Source organism: Cupressus sempervirens, chromosome 4, assembly GCF_028749045.1.
Source record: "Cupressus sempervirens isolate cs-2001-9-10 chromosome 4, ASM2874904v1, whole genome shotgun sequence".
Classification (NCBI taxonomy): Eukaryota; Viridiplantae; Streptophyta; class Pinopsida; order Cupressales; family Cupressaceae; genus Cupressus; species Cupressus sempervirens.
Window position 1 is genome coordinate 604505270 of NC_143121.1, and position 17760 is coordinate 604523029.

Genomic DNA, 17760 nt, shown 5'->3' on the forward strand with positions numbered 1-17760 from the left:
TGCAGGAGCATCTTGGGTTGCCTTGTTATCCTGCTCATTTTTGTTCATTATGCAATTTCTTCATGTGCCTAGTAGTTCCTTCATGTGCCTAGTAGTTCCTTCATGTGTTGTGTTATTGTAGCAATTCCTTCATGTGCTAAGTTACCCAGTCTATGCCGAGTGACTCTTCATGTGCCAAGTTATCCAGTGTATGCCAAGTGTCAGTATTTGGACGTGATTTCTATGAGCCAACTTGCAAGATTTATTTCGATCACAACATTTATGTTAAGATCTTTTCTTGGGATGTGTCCAAACCGTTGTTAGGTCGGCCCTCCTCTTATGTAATGTTCTAGAACAATCTGTAAGCCATTTTGGAAAGTATATATAGAGTGTTTAGGTTTTAAGTTAGGCAAGTTTTTTGGGAGAAGATTGCAAAGCAGATTGAAAGTGTGAATTTGTAGTTGGATCTTTGAATGTGAATGTATTTGTAATTGGTTGTAATCCATAAGGCCTTACAGTTGGGCATGTATGTTGAATATTTGAAGAATCAATAAAAGTATTTCATTATTCTTCCTCCTTTGGTTGCTATTCCTTATGTTTGCTTCCGTTGTGTTAACTCTTGCAAGGTGGTTTGGATAGCTAGGTGAGCCTTTGGCCCTAGTTATTCACCCTTTGCCTGTGTCAAAATCTCCCCCCAAAATAATATGTTGATCACTATGAATCTGAATAATCTGAGTCAATTCTAACCATAATTTCTATTTATCTTGAGTTGAAGTAGGGCCATAAATGTTTATCAAAACGAAGGAGAGCTCGAATTTGTTCATTTTCAAAAGCTACCAGTTGTCATATTGGTCTAAAAGTTGCCCTTTCACATGAGAAGAGTTCCAAAGTACAAAAATACAACCCAAAGCTCCTATCCCTTTTCTATGAGTCGAATTCCATTTAGACCATTTGGCAACTATCTTCTCAAAAGTCTCCTATGGTATCTTGGTTTCCTGTAGCAATATAGTGTCTAAATTCATAGAATCAAGTTCCTTATTGATTCTATTTCTTTTCTCAGGAGCATTCTAACCCTTGACATTCCATGATACGATTTTCATTGCTGACAAGGAGAACATCTTGTCAATCTTTTAGATGGTGTAAATTTACTACCCAATGTTGATTGAATTCCTACTGCAATTTCCTCCTTTGTCTTATTCAAGTTGTTAGAAACCATATTATTATAGTTTTATTTTCATAATGACATCAAGGATAAATTCTATTGTAATATTTCTAGTTGTATTGAACTAAAAGTAGTAATAGTAAATATGACACAAAATTTTAATTACTAGGCTTGAGATGAGCTTGTGTAAAAATTTAATTTGACATTTGGTTTATTTTCAATAACATGATGTGAGTGAATTAAATTAATTGATAACCTCCATATTAAAGGGATTAGTTGGTTGTCAGCATTAGTATAGATGTGATAAATGCTAGGAGTTACTTGATATGATAACACATATATTCAACATTCTCTAGTACTATGTAGGTGCTAGATGCAAAGATCCGCCCCATAATAGGCTATATTGTTTTTTTTCTACTAGCATCGAGCAAAAAGACAAAAGGATTTAAAAGGTTAATAAAAATATGCAATATTTATTTATGGGAAACTATGTCAAATGTTGTATACTTACCCCTAGTTTTTATTGATAACAAGTAGTATACGATACCTACTTGTCATCATAGTTTGAGTTAAACCAAGAAAACATATGGCCCCATAGTATAGTATAGAATGCATTACATTCCTTTCTGTAGCCAAAATTTTCTTGACGGTGGTATTAGTGAACAATGCAATGAGAGGAGGTTTTCATTAGAGTTATGTCCCCTTGGTATTTCATTTTGGTTAATATGTATGTGTCAACTAATTGCTTTGATGTGTAACTAATATGTATATAGGATTTGATCACCATGAGTGCATGATATGTACATAGGAGTTAGTTTATATGTATATTTATGTACCCGTGAGTGATGGTAATCCAACAAGCTTAAGTAATTAATATTTATTACTCTATGTACTTCGATTCCTTGGCATTATGAACCATATCATTGATAGTCAGATAGAGTCCAATGAGGTGAGGTGGGTTGGATCTTTACTCATATGGTTCAAAATTGTTTTATGCATTTTTATCTTAAAAAAGGATCTGAACAACCTTGCTAATGAATTTTTTGACCTTGAATATTGTACATGAACAATGCATTATATATTTACTTGTTATCATCAAGCATACTCATGCATTTTCTTTATTTTGTGTGCCTTATACATGAAATTCAAATCTATCTTACTATCTATTGCATTTAATGATAGTTGGTTTTAGTAACTTTTCTTCTTACAATTATTAAAATGTTCTTTTATATAAATAAGATATTAGATATTTCTATCATTGAGCTCTAACCAAGATACTAGATTGTAGTATTAGATGAATTTTATTAGTGAAAATATTACATTTATGCTCTTGAAATATGTCAATGATTTAGCTATAATGATATTATAGATTATTTGACTTGAAGAATTATACTAAAATTCACACAAATAGAAAGAAACCTCATTATAATCAATATTGTGAAGGTTCTTAAATAATCAACGTAAAGTCTCATTTAACTCATAATAGATAGTAGCATGAACTATTCATTTAAGCTAGTGCAATTGGTAGATATGAGGTATTAAAGGAGTTTACAGGTTTTTCATCCTTTCATTACAAATGTAGGTAGCTTAAATAGTTGGACTATGATGTCATTGAGAAATGAGCATTATGTAATATGACATTGATGATTAGATACATTTGATTGATGTTTAGATACATCTATTCCAAAAATTCTACAAATGGCCAATTAAATTCAGCTTGACTTATAGATTTCCCCATTATGTTTAGGATGATAAACACCGACAAATGATTTGTTAATTCATACAATCATTTACAATTAATTATTATTAATCTAGAACCCTACAAAGACATTGTGTGAAGTTTTGGTCATAATAAGCCAAAATGGAATTATCAAGTATTATTTGATTAGTACAAGAAAGCAAGGGATTCATATCAATTATTAGAAAAATGTATTCTAATACACATTTTAAAGTCAAATTATATAAACCTGGATCCTTAGATTTACTGAAAATTATCATTGAAAATAAAAAATAATACTCATTTTTTATATTTAGAGTACTATTTATTTATAATATACATTATGATTTTTCAATTTATTATCAATAAAACAAAAAATAAATTATATGTATTTAAGATAATAATGAAAGTTGCATCTCCATCACTACTACCCATGTTCAAATGTATTATTGGCATTTAGAAATTGATAATTGGTCTATTGTGCAATCTTAGTCCTTAATCAAAGTATGTGAGTGCACTTTGAACTAGTGATCCACTATCACTTCATGCAACTTCATCTGACAAATCTTTCAAGCTCCCAAATTTACTTAGGCACTTCACCCTCAATTGATATGGGCTTACTAAATGTAGTCATATTTGGTTGTGACCAATACTACTTGGGGACACATCCCTTGCCGTGGTGCCCTCATTTCATATAGGGGAAATAATGGGAGTGAGAGGATGCATATGAAACATGCCTTTCTTGTACCCTTTATGTGATCTTTTTAGGAAATGTTTTGAAAAGCTTAATGGATATCAAGGGGTGAGTAGTTTGGGGATTCCTATGCATCCTTTGATTGCCCTGGGGATAACTATCCCTCTCTAACAACTATGCAAAGTTCAAGACACATTTTTGTGAAAGAAAAAAATGGTTTTAAAATAAAAATAAGGAATGACATGGTCCATAATGACCCACCCCAACTCCTTTAAGTAAAACATTTACCTAATTTACCTATCAATGAAACAAAAAAGAAAATAAGATTCACATTTTAAAATTTCTAAACTTGTTTTAGAAATGATCAAGAGAAGAGAAATAATTCAAAGATTATAGAACAAAAATTAAAAGCAGTAGATTAGGGCATCAAATTCTCTATATGAGAGATTTCTTCGAACTTTTTTTTGTAGTTTCTATTTTTTTTTTCTTTCCAACATGTATGGAGGTATTGTAAGTTTAATTTTTTTTTTAATGCAAACTAATATGTCTATTTCAAATTCTTAACAAACAAATCATGAACCAAAATGAAATTAATGATAGTGAGCATAATGAAGTTCAAATACAAGAAATAAGTAGACCGATAACTCATAGAAGTATGAAAACCACTGGTGCCTCTTAAAAGTGGGAGTTTAGGAGGGCCATCAAGTTTAAACCCATTTGAATATCCTTCCAAACTTCTCAAAACCTATACATTTGGCTAATTTTAGCCTAAGAAACCTCTATTACAATTTTTATATAGAAGTAACAAGGAAAAACAAAATTAGTAGAGGAGTTGTGCATGACATTGATATTTTTTTAAAAGAGAATACAATGGTAGCTATTCAAGATTTGATTGCCATATATTATGGTTAGGTTTTCAAAGGACGAAAGAGGAAATAGGGGAAATAATGGGAGCCTGACGATGCATATGATATATGCCTTTCTTGTACCCTTTAGTGATCTTATTAGGAAATATTTTTTTAAATAGTTTGAAAAGTTTAATGGATATCAAGGGGTGAGTAGTTTGTGAATTCCTATGCATCCTTTGATTGCCTTAGGGATAACTATCCCTCCCTAACAACCATGCAAAGTTCAAGACACATTTTTATGAAAGAAAAAAAAAGAGTTTTAAAATAAAAATAAGGAATGACATGGTTCATAATGACCCACCCCAACTCCTTTAAGTAAAATATTTACTGAATTCACCCATCAAAACAATAAAAATGAGAATAGGATTCACATTTTTTTAAATTGTAAACTTGTTTTGGAGAGGATAAAAAATAATTCAAAGATTATATAAAAAAAACTAAAAGCAGTAGATTAGGGCATCAAATTCTCTACATGAGATATTTCTTAGAACTTTGTCTTACTATTTTTTTTTCCAATATATTTTTGTAGTTTCTATATTTTTTTGTTTCCAACATGTATGGAGGTATTTTGAGTTTACTTTTTGTTTTATGCAAACTAATATATCTATTTCAAATTATTAACAAACAAATCATGAGCCAAAATGAAATTAATGATAATGAGCATAGTGTAGTTCAAACACAAGAAATAAGTAGACTGAGAACTCATAGAAGTATGAAAACCACCGGTGCCTCTTCAAAATTGGGAGTTTAGGAGGGCCATCAAGTTTAAACCCATTTGAATATCCTTCCAAACTTCTCAAAACCTATACATTTGGCTAATTTTAGCCCAAGAAACCTTTATTACAATTTTTATATAGAGGAAACAAGGATAAACAAAATTAGTAGAGGAGTTGTGCATGACATTGATATTTTTCTAAAAGAGAATACAATGGTTGCTATTCAATATTTGATTGTCACATATTATGGTTAGGTTGTCAAGACATGAAAGAGGAAATGGGGGAATAATGGGAATGTTAGGATGCTTATGAAACATGCCTTTCTTGTACCCTTTATGTGATATTTTTAGGAAATATTTTTAAAATGTTTTGAAAAGCTTAATGGATATCAAGGGGTGAGTAGTTTGCAGATTCCTATGCATCCTTTGATTTCCCTAGGGATAACTATCCCTCTCTAATAACCATGCAAAGTTCAAGACACATTTTTATGAAATAAAAAAATATTTTTAAAATAAAAATAAGGAATGACATGGTCCATAATGACCCACCCGAACTCCTTTTAGTAAAACATTTACCTAATTCACACATCAAAATAACAAAAAAGAAAATAAGACTCACATTTTAAAATTTGTAAACTTGTTTTGGAGAGGATCAAGACAAGAGAGATCATTCAAAGATTATAGAACAAAAACTAAAAGTAGTAGATTAGGGGATCAAATTCTCTACATGAGAGATTTCTTAAAACTTTGTCTTACTATTTTTTTTGTACTTTCTAATTTTATTTTTTTCAACATACATGGAGGTATTGTGAGTTTACTTTTTGTTTTATGTGATCTAATATATCTATTTCATATTCATAACAAACAGATCATGAGTCAAAATAAAATTAATGATAGTGAGCATAGTGAAGTTCAAATACAAGAAATAAGTAGAGTGAGAACTCATAGAAGTATGAAAACAATTGGTGCCTCTTCAAATGTGGGAGTTTAGGAGGGCCATCAAGTTTTAACCCATTTTAATATCCTTCCAATCTTCTCAAAACCTATACATTTGGCTAATTTTAGCCCATGAAACCTTTATTACAATTTTTATATAGAGACAACAAGGATAAAAAAAATTAGTAGAGGAGTTGTGCATGACATTGATATTTATCTAAAAGAGAATACAATGGTAGTTATTCAAGAGTTGATTTCCGTATATTATGGTTAGGTTGTCAACAGATGAAAAACTACGTGAAAAAACTCTCAAGATGAGAAGATTGAAGCAACTAGATTGCACATGGAGGGGGAGAAAGAATATAAAGGATTTCATTTTGAGATTTTTTATCCTATTGTGGCATAATGACATTTTCATAAGATCTATGGATGTTGGATTTCATAAGGGAGAGGTTTCTATCTCTAAAAGGGGAGAGAAGATAACTACTACTATTTTAGGTATACATTTACCATGCAATCAAGATTCGTGGATGATTCCTTTATTTCCATCTTGTTTATTTTCACACCTACCATTTCTTGTAGCATGTTCACCATCTTTTAAACACATATTCAAATATGTGATATATTTCATTCTCTTATTTCTTCCACCTAGAGAATAGACACTACACAATACTTTCCTTAATATAGAATACTCCAAGTTTAATGTTGATGAAAGATATAAGATGATTTTGTATAAGGGATAGATGATCCACCACAATGGATAAGTGGATAAATATAAAAGTTGACCACTCAATAATATAATTATCACAAGTTTACTTGGCTCTTATCTTATTAGGAAAATGAAGAATTTCAAATTTTAAAAGATGACATAATAAATTGAAGCCTCTATTGTTGTACAAGTAGTGATCAATTCAATTTGTATATGTAAGTAGATTCCTTAATAGTGGAGTGCTCTTTTTGGACATCGTATTATGTTATCTCATTGAACATTACCTTAGAGAATATAGGGAAGATATATTAGGTAAAGGAAATGGTGTCAAAGATAATAGATATGGAAATTTTCATTGCAAACCACACTTCACTTTATTTGTTTGGGGCATTTTTAAGGAAGGAGTTCCCCAATCCCATAGACACTAGACATACCACCTATTTCATTTTTTAAAGAGGGTTGAGGTCCAAGAGGAAAGGTGGTTATCATGTAAAGTGGGGTTTATGGTCAAACTCAACCACTTAGAAAGATGACGTGTGAAAGAAAATCCTTGATGAGTATACATGGTTCATGATAAGGTAAAAAAACTGTTTATTTTTCTATTGAATTTTTAAATATTTATTTCATAATTTAGAAATGCTTCTAACTTAAAATATTGTTTTCATTTTTTAAATGTGTAACTTTTTTAACTTGTAGATGTGATTTCTCCTTTATTAAGCATATTGTGTGACTAATAATATATGATAATATTGACTCTTGTTTCTTTAGAGAGAGTTATAATACCTTTGATAACATGCTTAGGTAGGTAAAGCAACCAATTCATATAAAATACACTAGTTTGGGATTTGACAAAAGATGTATTTAGCATATTGTGATATGACAATAGGAAACTATAAAAAGCTCACTTAATATGAAAATAAAATAAAAAATCCCAAATGTTATATAGCCTATACTAGGAGTGGGTATTCATCATATGCTTAAAAGATAAAATAAAGGCTCATGAAGGACCCTCAATAAATATATTTTTGAAGAGAAATCTACTTTATTTTGTACATAGTGGCTTGTATTTATCAGTATTTTTGGCTTAGCCTTTGTGAAAAAAGAGACAAGGTTGGATAGAGCTACATTATTTGAAACTAATATTATTCAAAAATGGACATGGTTTGATAATGACACATTAGAGTTGTGATTACTTTCCAATCATCTTATTTCACAAGTTTATAATTCTTCTACTAGAGAAAGGAATTGGTCCACATATAGATTCATCGAACTAGTCAAGTGAATACCTCTAGATGATTGAAATGTTGCTAGTCATACATAATTTTTTATGGATATAGGATTGATAGTCTCTTGAGTGTTTATAGAATCCATGTTGATATGGATTATAGAGATTAATGAGGAGGATATGCATCTATTAGCTAGGATTCCAATACTTGAGGCAACCCTTTATATTAGTTGCAATTCAAATTAATTCTCCAATTTTGATACAAACCTACCAATTATATCAATTGATTAGAGACAACCATATTTCTATTGTTTTATCTTCTTATAGTTGAAACTCAAAAACTTTGGAATTTTTTTAATAATTCATTACACTATATATGAACATTAAAAAATGAAAGCATTTAATATTGTTCATTTTTGTGTCAACTCATCATGTATTTAGGTTGAATGTTATTATTAAGCTTCTACAATGTCTTTGATAAATACTTAATCAATTTTATGATGCCAATATTTATAAATTATGCATATTTTTAAAAAATGACCCTTTCTTACATATCTCTATTGTCCTCAAGGAATTGCCAAAAAGTAGTTTTGAATTGAAAATACATCTCAATATCCCCTTCTACCTACACTCTCAAAGTATGAGCAAAATAGGTCATCAAAAATTCACTTCAACCATTTTCAAGTATTTACCAAACACCCAAATATTTCTCTTATTGTTTATGATATAACTTTCCTAGCAATTTGAGGGATCTTACTTCTAAAATGACATCCTACCTTAGAATCAAATGCTCAACAATATGATATAAGACACATAGATCATTAGGTTTGAAATGTTGGAGTGCCTTTGTAATGGTATACATGTTAATCTTGTTAAATTTCATCACTGTCTCTATTGATCTCCAAGCCTATGTTGTTGATTAGTGTCCCCATATTTAGTCATTTTCAAGTCATTTACTAGGCAAGATTACAAGATCATCATTGTGACTGAGTTATCTAGTAACAATCGAGCATACAACACTTATACTAAGTGAGATAGTGATTGTCGAGCATGCAGTAGAGACCGTGCAAACATGCGAGCCAAGCAATATAATGAAGACCAAGCATATTGAAACATTGATAGGAGATGAGTGAATAGACATATAAAAGCCAAGTAACACCATGAAGGTTTATGAATGACTAAGTGCTAGAATGTTCAAGTGCCAAGTAATTCAGTTTCAAATGATATACGAGTTTGTAATGGTACAAATTCATTATAATCTATTTTGGCTAACATTTCTATGACATTTAATATTTGTACAGCTAGAAGAGATGTTGAGTATGCTTCATTATAAAAGGTAATGATCCCTAGGATACAATTCAACCAATTAGAAAAAAGGGATGTAAATGATCAAAGATGATGAAGTTTAAGTCATGGATCAAGGTGTAGAAACTTCACATGACATCTATTTAAGAAGGATTCTAACCCTAGAATCAAATACAATAACAATGCATAAGGGATATGTGCAAGTGAAGGAGTGAAGCAAAGTTTCGGAAGGAAGATCTAGAAAAGAGAAATCAGAGAAATGGAGGATTGAACTGATTTATTAGATTAGGAGAATCAAATCAGAGATAACGAAAAGATGAGACCCAATATCATCTTGCAGAATAAACCAAGGGTGAGGTACTAAATCGGTTATTTTATAATTGAGACTGGGTAAATCATTTAATAGAGCGATCCTAATAGGATTATGTAGATCTCCTAATAGAGTCCTTACTTTATTGTGAGTGTAAAATCCTTTAACAAGGTAAGACCTAATAGTCTCTTAAGCTTTTAACAGGGAAGATCCCTCACAGGGTAGATCATATCTTATGGTCAAATATTGTAACCTTAATTGGTTAACTTTATTGTTGCAACAATGAAGATTTATGGTTTCATCTCCCTAGGTTTACCTTCATCTTGAAGTGTTTCTGGGTAACCAATCATTGTGTTATGTGCTGAACTATTATGGATGTGATGTATTACATTTATGTTTTAGTATTACAATTTTATTGATATATTTGTAAAATGATTTGGACAGGAATTAAAGATATTATTTTAAGAAAAAGTTTAAGATCCCAATTCACCCTCCCCCCCCGCTCAATATCTTGTTTCCCATATACTTATTCCAACATATCTCATCAATGATCTTCTGAATCATGGTGAGCTTGTGCAGAAATATATTAGGATGTTTCTTTCCCAAGGGTATCATGGCCAAGGCTAATGCCCTATGAGGTAAATGTAGATGATATTACGACTACAGTAATTGTGCTACTGGCATAAGATATTGATGCTAGTGTTGAGCAATTTGGCACATACAAGACTATTATTTTTGAGCTAACTATTGATGTTGATACGCCTAAGGAAAGAAAGAAAAATAATAATAAAAAGTTGCCAAGGCTAGTAGGATGGACCAAGGAGAAGGATCTAGACAACCCTTAGAGGCTAAGGAAGGAAAAGGAAAAGGGATTACAGTTGTGAAGCCAAAGACCACTAGGTAGAAAAAGGTCATAATAATTGAGCTTAAGGTGAAGGAAGACCTTTAGAAAAAAATGCAAGAAATAGTGACTCCATCGAAAGGCAAGGTGATCATCACCAAAAGAAGGTCAACACAACCTCCTATTGAGCTATTACCAAGAATTCCATCAAAGAAAAGGAAGCAGGCAGATGTGCAAGTCAAACCATCAAGGAAACAGATCGTTGCACAAGAGGAGGAGGAAGATGAAGAAAAAATAGAGTTTGATGAGGTTGGAAAAATAAAAGTAGTGAACATACTCCCTCCAATGACTGTAGATCAAGTATGTGAAAAATTGAAAGAATCAACAAGTATTTTGGCACTCAAAGACTTACACTATGATTCTTTGAGAAATGATTATCAAGTCAAACTTGAAGGCACAATAACTAATATGTTGATTAAGTTTCGACATACACCCATGGAATTGGGAATTGGCATTCTAGTAGGATTGTACAACAGAGTGGATACCAGGGAAAGTGGAAAATGGTCTGGAGGAACTTCGAAACTTGGACTGCAAAAATGGGCATTGTGAGAGAAAATGTCAAGCCCAAGGTCTTGGAGGGCAATGATGGCAGAATTCATCTGGAGGAACTTATTGATCCGACCATGGTGATTCTCAGTGATAATGCCAAGGAAGTGGAGATGAATCTCCTCAATAATGCTTGGAACAACATATTGGACAACTTCTAGTATATTAAGTGAATATTTCATGAAACTGAGGAGATAAAGAATAGTTTGCAAGGTCTAGAAATGAAGGAAGGGCAAGATAGGAATGACATAATCAACAACTTGGATAACAAGGTTACTGAGGTGGAAAAAAGAATGGAGAGCTCTCTCCACAACAATGCTAACTAGAGATTCAATATTATCAAAACCTTAAATGATAATATCAAACAACTGCATATAATGATGGAGGTTAGCATAGGGTCAAAGATGACATGGAAAATTAGGACAACAAGGAAACAATAGATTATGCCAACCCCCTTGATGAGAGCTCGAGCAATAGAATGAGGATGAACAAGAAGAAGAGGGACAGGGAAGACTTTCTTGATGAAATACAAGCGATGAGTGAAGTAGCTGAGATAACGAAAATGCTAGAGCTCAAGACTGCTTAGCTGGTAAAAAATATGGTGCCTTGATTGGTTCCCTTGGCTTTTCTGATTTTCCTTTGGGTTTTTATCTATTAGGTTTTCTTGCTCTTTTAGAGGCTTTTTTTTTCTTTTGTCATGTTCTCCTGGCCTTCTACGAACTATTGTTTCTTTGTTGTTTAGCTTCTTGCTCCAGAATTTATGTCAATTTCTTTTGTTTACTATTGGGTTTTAGGCACCTATTAAAACCTATTTTACTTAATAAAAAATAGAGTGGATGCCAAGTGGAAATGGGCATTGACCATTGAAAAGAAAATAAGAGAAACAACATTGGCACAATTTATGCTAGATTTGGGAAAGACACACATGTCTATAGCCCTTAATGATTTTGTTAAGAAGTTTATGTTGAGGAATAGAGCATATAAATTTTTGAAGAAAAAATCTCTTGAAATTGAGCAAGACAATATAAGAGTATAAAAAGAAGCATTTGGAATGCTTACTCCAACAATAGAGGAGAGGGAAGGCCAAGATGCTATAGAATTCAAAGATGATTATAAGTAAGAAGTGGCTAAGTTGTTAGCAGAAATTGAAGAATTTGTCAATGAATATGTACAAAAGGACATTGCCACAATTGAGGATGACACTGACACCCCTCTACCTAGTCATAATATATTGCCTGAAGAGGAAATTCAAAGTTTGATGAAGGAATCAAGAAAACTTTGTACAAACCCAATTTTGTTACATATAGTTGAATATCCAACATTTAAAGTCAAGAAGACTGATGATACTGTAGTCACACCAATTATTGAGGTTGTAAGTGTCGAGCAACTTGGTAAGGCATTAATTGTATATATGCCACCAATTTGTATGAAAACTTTGAACAAGGATGTAAATTTTGAGAAATATTCATGTACCCAAATGATAGAGGACGAGCAAGAGGCCACTCATGCTCTTATTCAATTGCCGAGTGCAAAGGCTATTGAACTTGCACATGTGACACCTATGCAACAAGTGATTTCTACACTAGTGCAACAACCAAAGGAGAGATCAAGTGACAAGGGGAAATAATTTCAACTATCACTGTCGAGTGGTACACCCTTCAAATCTCAGGATGCAACTCATGTAGAGCATGATGATGATGAGTCAGTGAATCTTGATGAGATAATTACATTACCTAAATATGATTCGAATCATCTTACATTAGAGAAAATGCAAGAATTACATGTCTTGTTGAGTTGCACGAAAAAATAAGAACAACTAAAAATAGAGTAGAAGAGAAGATAGGTATTACATACCGTCAAAGATATTTTCACAGATGCATTTGGAATTACAAATGTAAACAATCAACATCCAATTTTGGACCAACTAGTATATGTGGTTGACAAAATTCAGATAGATGATATAGATATGAATGAGAAGTTGTTACAATGGTCTGAAAGAAGAATGGAGCATAAAGTGTAATAGAAAGTCTCACATGAACTAAAATAGAGACAAGCCAAGCTTTCTACATCTATTACACAGTTGGAAACAATTTTGAACACTATCAATTCTTTATATGTAAAATTGTGTGATATAGATTTCTTTACAACAAATACTTCACACTCATTAGAGCTATTACATGCAAAAATAAAAGCTAATGTTCATTTTTTGGGTAAGAACACGAGTTCAAGCTCATCTTCTTACAATGAACTTACATTTAATCATACAAGGTTAGTTGAGCTCACAGGTAAAGATGCATCGATAAGGCATAAGTTGACATTGATTCAACTCCAACTATTTCCATATATAGAGAAAATTCATAAGGTAATCTCTGTAGCTAGAGATATTTTTAAGAAAGAGGCAAAATTTTCATACATTGTAGGATTTATTGACCTAGTTGTCGAGCTAGAGATTCAACTCCAGATTTTGGAAAAGATAAAAGAAAGATGGAATACTGGCTATGCCGATATTGTGGCAAGTCATAACCAATTTTTTGAGAAATATTAGCTCACCCCAACAACCCCAAGTTCCATTAGTGACAAAAATAAGGGGGAATAATATGATGAAATATACAAGAAATGAGGAGAAGGGATGAAAGAACAAAGGGGGCAATAAGATTTTTTTTAGTCTCAAAGAGGAGAATACATTTTGAACGAAATGATTTCATGATAAAGTGTTTTTGCCACTAATGTTAAAGGGGGAGATTGTTGATCTCTAAGCCTGTGTTTTCAATTAGTGTCCCAACACTTAGTCATTTGCAAGTCACTTACTAGGCAAGATTACAAGGTCATCACTGCGACTGAGTTATCTAGTAATGACTGAGCATACAACACTTATATCGAGTGAGATAGTGATTGTTGAGCATTCAACAGTGACTAAGCAGACATGCGATTTGAGAAATATAATGAAGACCGAGCATATTGGAATGTTAATAAGAGTCGAGCGAATAGACATATAGAAGTCGAGTAACAACATGCAGCTTTATGAATGACCGAGCATCAGAATGTTCAAGTGCCAAGTAATTCAATTTTGATATATAAGTTTGTAATGGCACAAACTCATATATAAACTATTTTGGTCAACATTAATATGACATTTAATATTTGTAGAGCCAGAACAGATGTTGAGTATGCATCATTATAGAAGGTAATGATCCCTAGACATACAATTCAACCAATAAAAATAGGGATGTAAATGACAAAAGATGATGAAGTTTAAGTTGTTGATCAAGGTGTAGAAACTTCACATGACATCTACTTAAGGAGGATTCTAACCCTAGAATCAAATAGAATAACAATGCATAAGGGATATGCACAAGTGAAGGAGTGAAGCAAAGTTTTAGAAGGTAGATCTAGAAGAGAGCAATCAACATAGTGAAGGATTAAACAAATGTATTAGATTAGGAGAATCAAATCAGAGATAAAGGAAATATGAGATCCAAGATCATCTTGTAGAGCAAACCGAGGGTCAGGTACTGGATTAGTTATTTTCTAATTGAGACAGGGTAAATCTCTTAACATAGTGGTTCTAATAGGCCTATGTAAATTTCCTAACATAGTCCTTACTTTATTGTGAGTGTAAAATCCTTTAATAAGGTGAGACCTAATAGTCTCTTAAGGTCAAACATTGTAACCTTAACTGGTTAACTTTATTGTTGCAACAGTGAAGATTTGTGGGTTTCATCCCCACCCCAGTTTTACCTTCATCTTGAATTGTTTCTAGGTAACCAAATCATTGTGTTATGTGTTGACCTATTATGGATCTGACACATTACATTTATATTTTAGTATTACAATTTTATTGATATATCTGTAAAATGATTTAGATATGAATTAAAGGAATAGTTTTAAGAAAAAGTTTAAGATCTTGATTTACCCCCCATCGGTATCTTGTTTCCGAAATACTTATTCCAACATATCTCATCAATGATCTTCCAAATCATGGTGAGCTTGTGCACAAAATATATTAGGTTGATTCTTTCCCATAATTTATCAAAAATTCCACTATTGATAAGAAACACAAACCATAACCTAGAACTTTCCTTTGAAGGATGTACAAACAAGTTCATCACCACTTTTAGAATGTATACTAAAAATCCCCTAACTATTCTTTCCTCCAATTTTTTGGTTTGGTCCTAGAGGCATTTCATCAAACAATTGGGATATTCAAGATTTGATCAAAAATTCCATAGTTCTAATGCCAAAACACCTTACAAAATACAAGTTCATTGCATTGGCATTTTAACAAACATTTGTATGTGAAAGGTCAACTAATAAATTTTTGTAATTAGCATGGACATAATAACAAGCATTTGGCATGCAAAGTCAAATTCTCATGATAACTTCATAAATTTTGTCAAATAGTTTGCACATAGACTTACTAAAATAAATACTTTCTAAACCAAAAAGTACTTTTCAAATCTAAGAGAAATTATTAATAGATTAATTTTGTGCTAAATTTTTTAAAGTAACCATTCTATACAATAATTGATTGATCTCTACAAATTTGAAACATACAATTCTAAATTCTTCTCTACAATACATTATTAGCTCCTACAACCCTCATACTACATCTACAACTAAAATTGATGGATTTGAACCTTAAACACTGAAGAAGTTGCCACAAATTTTGTTACAGGTATGATGCTGCTATATAGAAATCGTACTATATAAGTATGGGATACACATGAAATTATGTAGCCACAATTACTTTGGTTGCTCCTTTACATTTTAATGATTCTCATCCATCTCAATAAAAAATGGATTACAACATTGATTTTCCTCTGAGATATATGTCTAATTTGTACTTTAGCATTGAAATTGCCCCACTCAAACCCAAACAAATAACTGTAGGTGATGTGAGTAGTTTCCTTAGTCTATACAACTAATGTTGGTGTGTCTAGGTAGTTAGGTGAATCATTGATGAAGTTTGATCTAATTAGTTTGAATCCTAATATGTCTCCTTCCACTTTTGATTTGAAGAATGTCTTGGACAAAGTGATCACATAAATGATCTAATATTTTTGCTGCTCAGATTAAATCACCTAGTGATTTAGAGAGATATCCAACTCACTATTGCTCAATTTGTTTTTCATCTTGGGGATGCAACATCAAGAACCAATTTCACTAGCCCTATGGAATCATCTAAGCTGATAGGAATCAAGGGTCTTTGTCCTTAAATCTCTACAATGTTGAAAACTCCAAACCTGAAGCTTTTCGATAACTTTTAAGTGTAAAGTCGATCATAAATGTGCAAAATGAGCTCCCAAAACACTTTTATATCCAACCCTAGCCCTAACTTCAAAATAAGGTTTGATTTCCTCTTTTTATAAACAAAATAATTTTATTACTTTAGATAACAAAGTCAATTTTTATTATTTTATTTTTATTCCAAACTTAGGAAATAATAATTTATTTCCTCATTTACTCATAAAATGCAAACCAAGGCTTGAAACCAAATTTTGCGTGAAGCTCTATGATCCTTGATATTGGTCAAACCCAACAAGCTAACTAACGTCTTTCTCAAATACAACCAAAACACCACACAAGAAGTCCTAGAGTGAGTCCCCTGATCAACTCGTTGGCCTATGAGAACTCATGTGAAATGCCAGTCCTCAACTTGTCCCTTGTTGCCTAGAAAGGGGCATTACATTCACAAATAGAGTTTAGCATAAGAATGAAAATGATGAACAATATCCAAACTCTTTTATCAGGGAATAATTAACCAAGCTCATATTTGGTCATATAAGCAATCTAAGCGCTATGTCTAATTGTACACTTTTGCATATTGATTCCATATTATTAAATTGAAGATGTAAGGTCCAGATATAATGCTAGGACATTAACAAGCTATATCATAAATAGGAAGATACATAATAGAAAGACTACTTAGAAATAAAGATCTAGAAATGAGATATTTAGAGTAACTATCACTAAAATTTGAGCTTAAAAATGTTGGTAAAGTATGCTAGGCACCATAAACTTGAGGATGCCGCCATTAGCAAAATTTTTAGATTGTGTACTAGGATAATCTTTCTATCACTACCTTTGAAATTTAACCAAATAATATTGGTCATTATGTTAATAAAATAGAATAAGTTTTTTTACTTGTTCAAAATTTGTATTTGTACGTCTTAGTGTAATCTATACAAATTTACAACTTTTCATCGTTGAATCTATTTAACCTACACATAGAAAAGATGAGAAATTCATTCTCTTGTATAGGTGTTTTCCTAAGTCAAGCCTTGGGTAGGTATTAGCCTCCACTACAACAATGATTGATTAAAAGAGCTTACCCCTAGTAGAAGTAAGGGCTACATCTTAAATGAAAAGTTGAATAACAAATATTGTACTTTTGGATTGATAATGGTGGTGATGCAACACTCTCTAAATAAGTCCTCAAGTATTTATGCAATATCACGATAAAAAAATAAAATTCATTATGAAAACATACTTGAAGTTAACTTGTAGCTTGATGATTGTTGTACTTAGATATGCTCTTGAAGGAATCATGAATACACTAACTATAACTTGCTTATTATGCAAGCTAGTCAAATGAATTAGAAATTTTGCCTTTGTATAGGATTCTTAAAGTATTTTGACGTTAATGATGACTT